The 7,408-nt window shown below is 39.6% G+C and overlaps 1 pseudogene; it reads right to left on the bottom strand.

Moving 5' to 3' along the window:
• Positions 1-2,791: 2,791 nt before the first annotated feature.
• LOC100715182 (probable E3 ubiquitin-protein ligase HECTD2) lies at positions 2,792-6,416 on the bottom strand (annotated as a pseudogene).
• Positions 6,417-7,408: the final 992 nt, after the last annotated feature.

Raw genomic sequence — 7,408 nt, 5'->3', positions numbered from 1 at the left:
ACTCCAAAGGCTCCAACTCTAAATGCCACAGTTAAAATTTCTACTCTCTTAATACCTCACAATGTGGATTAAACTCCATTGTGGGTTTCATAGGGGACAAATGATGTTCAAACTACAGTGGATAGGTTTTCATTTTAATTTTTTGGCACTGGTCTATCAGTTTGGCCCATGATAATCAGTGAAAGTTGAACTCACTTTCAACGTGTAAAGTGTCTAGACCTGCAAAACCTCAGTGATGAACTTAACCATATCATATTCCTTACAGACATTGAAGATAACTAACCCTTCCTCCATGCAAGAAGTATCAAACTTCACTTCCCTGAAAAGACAATAGATAATGATGAGAGCTTCTCAGATTCTTCAACTTTGGTTGTGATATTTTTTATTAAAGTAACATTTTAAAAACATAAAATTTAACATTTGTTGTTTTGTTCTGGTTTTACTGTTTTATTGAGACAAGATCTTGCCACATAGCCCAGACTTCAAACTTGCAATATTCCTGCCTCAGCCTTCCAATTGCTGCAATTACAAACATGTGCCACCACACCCAGCAAAATTTACTGCTTTAACCATTTTTAAATGTATAGTTGATGGCATTAAGAACATTGACATGTGTAACCTTCACAACCATTCATCTCTACAACTTCTGATCTTCCCAAACCAAAAGTCTAAAACTGTTAAACCCTTATCACTACATATTTTCCCTCTCCTTCAGCCCCTGGAAACGGATGTTCTAATTTCTAATTTGAATTAACTGAATTTGATTGTGTACTTCATATAAGTGAAATCATGTATCTGTCCTTTTGTGACAGGGTTATTTCACTCAGAATAATGTAGTCAAGGTTCATCTGTGTTGTAACATATGTCAGAATTTTCTTCCTTTCAAAGGCTGAATAAATTCCATTGTACATTTATACCAGATTTTGTTTATCCATTCATTTTTTAATGGACAGTTACATACTCCATGCCATGCAAATTTGTTCAGTCTTGTTTTTATCATTAAAAAGAAAGTTACCTCAACAAGATATTGGTAAACCATACAACAAATAATCAAAAAGACTATGTATTGTTGAGGGCCAGTCTATATAATTTTGGGGAGGAAATCATTGCATAATTAAATTATGTTTAGGGCCTGTCTGAGGCCTACTGCCTGGCCAAGTAGGCCAGCTATGGTACGTGGGAACATAACTCAGTGTACCTCTGACCACAATTGAGGCCTCAATGGTCCTCTGAGGCTGTGATGCCCCAGGGCAAGATTGCATCAGCTGAAGACACCCTGGTTCCTTGAGAACCCAATAGTAATAAAAATAGAGTTTCAACCAGGTGTGGTGGTGCACCCCTATAATCCGAGCATTTGGGCCACCTAGGCAGGAGGATCACTGTGAGTTCCAGGCCAGCCTGAACTTCATAGAGAAACCCTGTCTCAAAAAGAAAAATAATAACAAAGTTTTACCTTGGGGAAAGGACAAACTCCTTCTAAACTTGCCAAACTCCTTTTCTCCCCATCATTCTCATCAACATAAAGATCCTCATCAGCATGCCACCCTTTAAATCATCCAAAATGGTCTATGTCATCATAAGACTCTCTCAGCATAAGGTCACTGCCACCCTGAGTCATCAGATAATCCCTCCAATTATTGTATACACCCGGTAAATAGTGGCTATTTTGGAGTGTCAGGTCTTTGCCTATCCTAAGGCATTGACCTCTTAGCCCCTACTAAATTTGTCTCAGTTTCTTTCATCCCTTTCCTCTACTCCTCACTAGGCAGATCAGGGAACTGATCTGATCAACCCCAATTATTTACATATATATATATATTCCAGGTAGGCTTTATCTAGAAATGCAAGGGTGGTTCAACATCTTCAAATCAATAAATGTAATACATCACAGAAACAGACAAAAATCACTTGGTCCTCTCAAGAGATGCAGAAAAGCCCTTTGACAAAATCCAACATCCTTTCACGATAAAAACCCTGAAGAAAAGAGGTATAGAAAGACCTTATCTCAATCTGATAAAAGTCATTTATGACAAACATACTGCCAACATCATTAAATAAGGAAAAACTGAAAGCTTTTCCTATAAAGTCAGGAACAAAAGAATATTATCACCACTGGTGTTCAATATAATACTCAAAACATTAACAAGAGCAATTAGACAAAAAAAAAGGGGGATACATATGCGTATTGGGGACCAGGCTGTGTAAGGGTTAAATTGCTTACCACAGTCTTATCTGAAGACAAGATAACACCCTAGCTGAAGCAGCTGAGAACACACAGGCTCTCACTCCCTATTCCAGAGCAACAAACTGCCAACCTTACAGATCAAATAGTTGATAGATTAAATTTATTGCCTTTGTTCTAATTTCATAAGGCCCTTCTCATATTCTTGGGCTTTTGCTTCAGATATGCCCTCCACTTCCTACACCTCCTTGAAAGGGGAAGGAGCCAATAAATATGGGCAATCCAGAGAAATCCTTGTCTTAGCTCCTTGCGTGTTCTGAACTTCCTGGAACTACAAACCATAATTGCATTTGTCTTTATTTAGTCCCTTTCCATAAGCTCATCTGTAAAATCAAGAATCTGATGAGCTCCTGATAAATAAGAAAAGAAGTCAAATAATCATTGTTTGCAAATGATCTTCTACGTAGAACAGAATGGCCATAGTTACAAAAGCTCAGTATTTTAAAGTTGGTGAGCTTTTTCTGTCTCTAAACACAGAAACATGAAAAGGTTAAAGGCACAGAGGAAAGTGAATGCTACATGTAAATATTGTATTTCAAGTCTTCTAGATTACACAAGTCCAAAAGTTTCTGAATTTGAAATTCCAATTGTCAATTTATGTTTCAGATACTTTTTGCTTTTGTAGGAGGGAAGGGAAAGTTGATTGAAGCAGGTATAGGCCACACGTAACCAGTTAGTGAAAGTTTATTCTTTGAGATTTTAAAGTTCAAATCAGCCATCCCTGACAGTACTCTGTCACTTCCTGCAGTAAAATGTAGCAACTTCTTTTGAAGATCAAGAGGAAATCCAAACACAACATCCCAAAGATATAGTTGTCTGTTTTCACATAACCAGCATACTGAGTACTTAGCCCTTTGCACAACATGCATATCTAGTTCAGGACTTCCACAGACCAGAATTTCAACCTCTTCTCAATGAAGCAGCACTCAGGCATTTGAAGCACACACACTAAGAAATCCATAATAAAATGCAACAAACTTCTTATAGATGGATTTGTTGAGAAGAAAGTCAGTATAAAGCGGTACATATTCTTTCCTATTTTGACTGGTAACTGAAATTTGATCACTTCCTGGTTTTAAATTATGAGACTGAATTATTTCAAATTTTTCTTGAAAAACCTGGAAAGTTGAAAAGAAATTTTCAACATTGCTTTCATATTATAAGAATTCATTTAATCCATAGGCCAATTCAGGCATAATTTAATGTAAGTCATCAATAGCAACACTGCAGATGCTTACTGTTGTATTTTGATCACTGGGAACGATGGGAGGGCTCAACAATTTCTTGTAACAGCAGGGAGGAAAACAAATAACCCAGGTGATGCTGTTATAAACCACTTGTCCTGTAAGTATGCCAATCAATCAAAATTCAGAACAATTATCACATTTAAAGCTGCTAAACCAATGGCAGTGTGAATACTTATGATATATAAAAAATTTGGTGAATTACAAGAAACCATTCTTTAGTCAAGCCACCCAAAACAGCTTTCTCAACAAATGGAAGTTTCAACTTCTTTTTCAAATCTGCTCTTTTCCAGGTTAACTCATCAAGTGAGTCACTAACCAGATACATCCACCTTACTTTCATATTTAGAAATAACATATTCATATCAAGTCTGTCTTTGAGGTACTTTATCCACCAGACTATGCCTTGTGATGTTTTGCTCTGAGCTTCTCTGAACAATGATACTTTTTCTTTTTTTGCTGCTATGGGAATAATGAATGGATACTGACAGAAGGAAAACCTGTGAGAGTTTCCAAAGCTCTACCATCTATGATATTCTTCCACAATGTCAATGTGATCCAGTGAAGAATAACAGAAATCAATATAAGACTTATGGGTAGAGTGAACCAAATTGTTTGCAGTTTTTCAGGGATTTTTGTTTGTTTGGTTGGTTAGTTGGTTTGTTTTGTTTTGTTGTTTTTGGTGGGGTTTTTTGTTTTTGTTTTTGTTTTTTGTTTTTTGTACTGGGAATCAAGCTCAGGGCCTTGCACTTGCCAGGCAGGTGCTGTGCTGCTGAGCTACATCCCTAGCCCCTGTTGCAGTATTGAGTAAAGCCATCTTTAGATGCTAATGGAATCCCCCATGAAAATTTTGTTATAGGTGGAAATTCCTCAGACTTTTCAGAAAACAGACACAAATAAATAAATTGCAGCAATCTGTCTATCAATTGATTAAACCTCTTCTGGGATCATTTTTCAACCAATGAACTAGAAAATGGTGGTCAGCATCCACTAAGGTAACTGTCTGTCATAGCAAGTAAGCATATATGACATATGTCAATGTGTTATTAAATTGAGGACTCTGTGAAAGTAAAAAATATGCACTAAGGTCATCTTTTGTTCATGGGCCTTTTCATTCTCATAAAAGATTGTTAATGATTCCTTTTAATACTGTTTTGTGAATGTTTTCAGTATTTAGTGAGGCATCATATATAGCATTCACAAATTTATCATTAATCCCAGAGTCTCCAATGGTATTAAATGAGACAGTGGCATCTTTTTGAAAATCTTTCATAGTTTTGGATTGAATTGGAAGGAAAGGTTCTGGAAAGACCAGTGCCTTCATTTAAGATGATAATGTATCTACAGAGATGCACTGTTTCTGTCTAACATCAAGGGAAATTATTGGTAGATCTCTTACATTCTCGATGTTAAGGAAAACAAGATGTACAGGTGAACTGTGTTCAGCAGCTTCCTTCTAGCTAACAGGTGAAAGAGCGCTCAAAATGGAAATGTGGCCTGTGGCTCCTTTGTCCAAACTTGCTGTCACACTAGCACTGTAGGACATGATGGGTGACACTTCTCACAATTCAGCTCCTTGACTGTCCTCTCTTCAGGGACAGTGGCCAGACTGTGGCAGAGGCTGGGGCTGCAGCAGCTGTGGCCACAAGAAGGCTCAGTGGCCCCTGGGCTGCCACTTCCAACCAATGAGATCGTATTAAATTTAAAAAGAAAAAACCTGCACAGAAAAGAAACAGCAAAAGTAGTGAAAAGACAGCCTACAAAATTGGAAAAAACTTGCAAGCTCTTCCTCAGAGGACCAATATCTAGATATACCATATAAAGAACTGGGGAAAAAATAGATTTCCCAAAATAAAAGATGAGCAAGTGAAATTAATGAACACTTTACAGAAGAAGTACAAATGGCTAATAAATATATGATGAAATGATCAACATTGCTGGCCATTAGAGAAATGCAACTTAAAACAGCATTGAAATTCATTCTTTTCCCAGAAAGAATGACCATCATTAAGAAATCAATAAGCCAGGCATAGTGGTGCATGCCTGTAATTCCAGCACTCTGGGGCTGAGGCACAAAGACTGGCATGAGTTTGAGGTCTACTTGAACTACCTAGCAAGACCTTATCTCAAAAAGAAAAAAACAAGAGAAAAGAAAAGAAAAGAAACCAAGTAAATGCTAGCAAAGCTGGGGGAAAGGAACCTTTCTACATTGTTGTTGGGAATGTAAACCAGTACAACCACTATGGAAATCAGTATGGAGATTCTTCAAAAAACTAAAACTAGAAATTCCATTTGACCCAGCTATTCCTCTTCTAGGTAGCTTCTCAAAAGAGTTAGAGACTATGAGAGATGCTGTGATTTCAACATGTTAAGCTCAGCATGTTAAGGACATGAACCAGCTAACTAGCACAGGCACAGAGCTGGATATGTTTATGTAAACTTGACTTAGCATTGGACAATCACACAGGCACTAGTCAGACCAACATAGAAGAATGTGTAAATAGGTGATATCAGCATAGTAAGAAATACACAGTACAGATGTAAGTATTCTTTCTTACTGCTGCCTGCCTTCTGAACTGATATCTGCCCAGTGTGTCTTCTTTTACCTAGGTATCTCACCTGCAAAAGTACCACTCCAAGCCCCCAACCTCAACAATGGTATAACTGGCAAGATGAGATGAGTGTCCCCTTCCCCATAGCTGTGGAAACAGAGCTAGATGGAAAGGGAGAGCCAACATGTGCCCCTGCCTTGCCTTGTTATCTATAGCCACATTTTTGGCAGCTTGGAAGGCTCTGGAGGACTAGAAAGTGATCCATCTGGAATCCATGGAAATTTTAAAATTTTAAAAGGGGTAGACACATACATCCCTCCTTCCCACCATGAGTCGGTGGGGCAGGTAGCTTGGTTTTTCTTTACCCTTATTAACCATGTGGGCCAAGAAGTATAACCCTCATCTGCAAGTACTTCAGCAACTATGGACTGAAAAGGACCTGGAGCAATGGCTGGCTGCCATACACATCATGTTAAGAGACACAGACAGTACAGCCTCCTCACAGACTATCTCCCAAAGGGTAACTTCCCACCTCTGGGAGGATTCCTGAGCGGGCCCCCTGGTTTTGCGTGCAAAGCCTGCTATTCACCAGAACCCCATAGTGCAAGGAGGAGGACCAGGAGGATCACCCACTCTACTTGGCACATAACATAGTTGACCTACACAGCCATAGAGTTGCAGGAGCAGGCAAAACAATTAAAATGAAGGGAAAAGAGACTTCCGGGAGAACATGGCAGACAAATAACAGCAGCCACAGAGGCTCTCTGAGATTACCAGCTTAGAATCCAGGAGTGGTGCTGTGTAAGGAGTCCTAAGCAAGGAGAGATGTACCCTGCCAACCCAGGAATGAACTAAAACTGAGAGCAACCAACTGGAAATGCAATCCTGATGCTATAACAGGAACAGATAAAATCTCAGTGCAGAAGTTGGATCCCACTCCATTGGAAGCCGCGATTTGAATTTCCTGCTGCTGCTGCTGCATCCCAGTCAGCACGGCAGGGAGAGAGACGCACCAAAGCTCTGAGAGCGGGAATCGCTGAACCAAATGGCATTGTGAGTAGGACTGGCAGCAAGCCCTGCATTGACCTGCAGTGAGTGAGAGAAATGGGGACCCTTTCATAGACTAGGAGGCTCCAACAGAGGACAGATTCCCATTCTGGGAACAGGCAGACTAGCCGGAAAAGGGCCCTGCAGTGACTTTAGTCGCATATTCCCCTCTCAAGTGGAATTGGTAGGGAGCACTTGGCCTGGTGATGCCGTGGACTAAGATCCAGTAGGCTAGCCCATATCAGGTCCCTGCATGTAGCGGTGCACCCTAGCAGTGAAGCATTCAGTAGGCTGACCTGGAGGGGTGGGCCCAGCAGAGGATG

The sequence above is a fragment of the Cavia porcellus genome, unplaced genomic scaffold, assembly GCF_034190915.1.
Source record: "Cavia porcellus strain 051 isolate PalLab524CR breed Dunkin Hartley unplaced genomic scaffold, mCavPor4.1 scaffold_16, whole genome shotgun sequence".
Taxonomy (NCBI): domain Eukaryota; kingdom Metazoa; phylum Chordata; class Mammalia; order Rodentia; family Caviidae; genus Cavia; species Cavia porcellus.
This window is presented reverse-complemented; position numbering and strand designations above follow the sequence as displayed.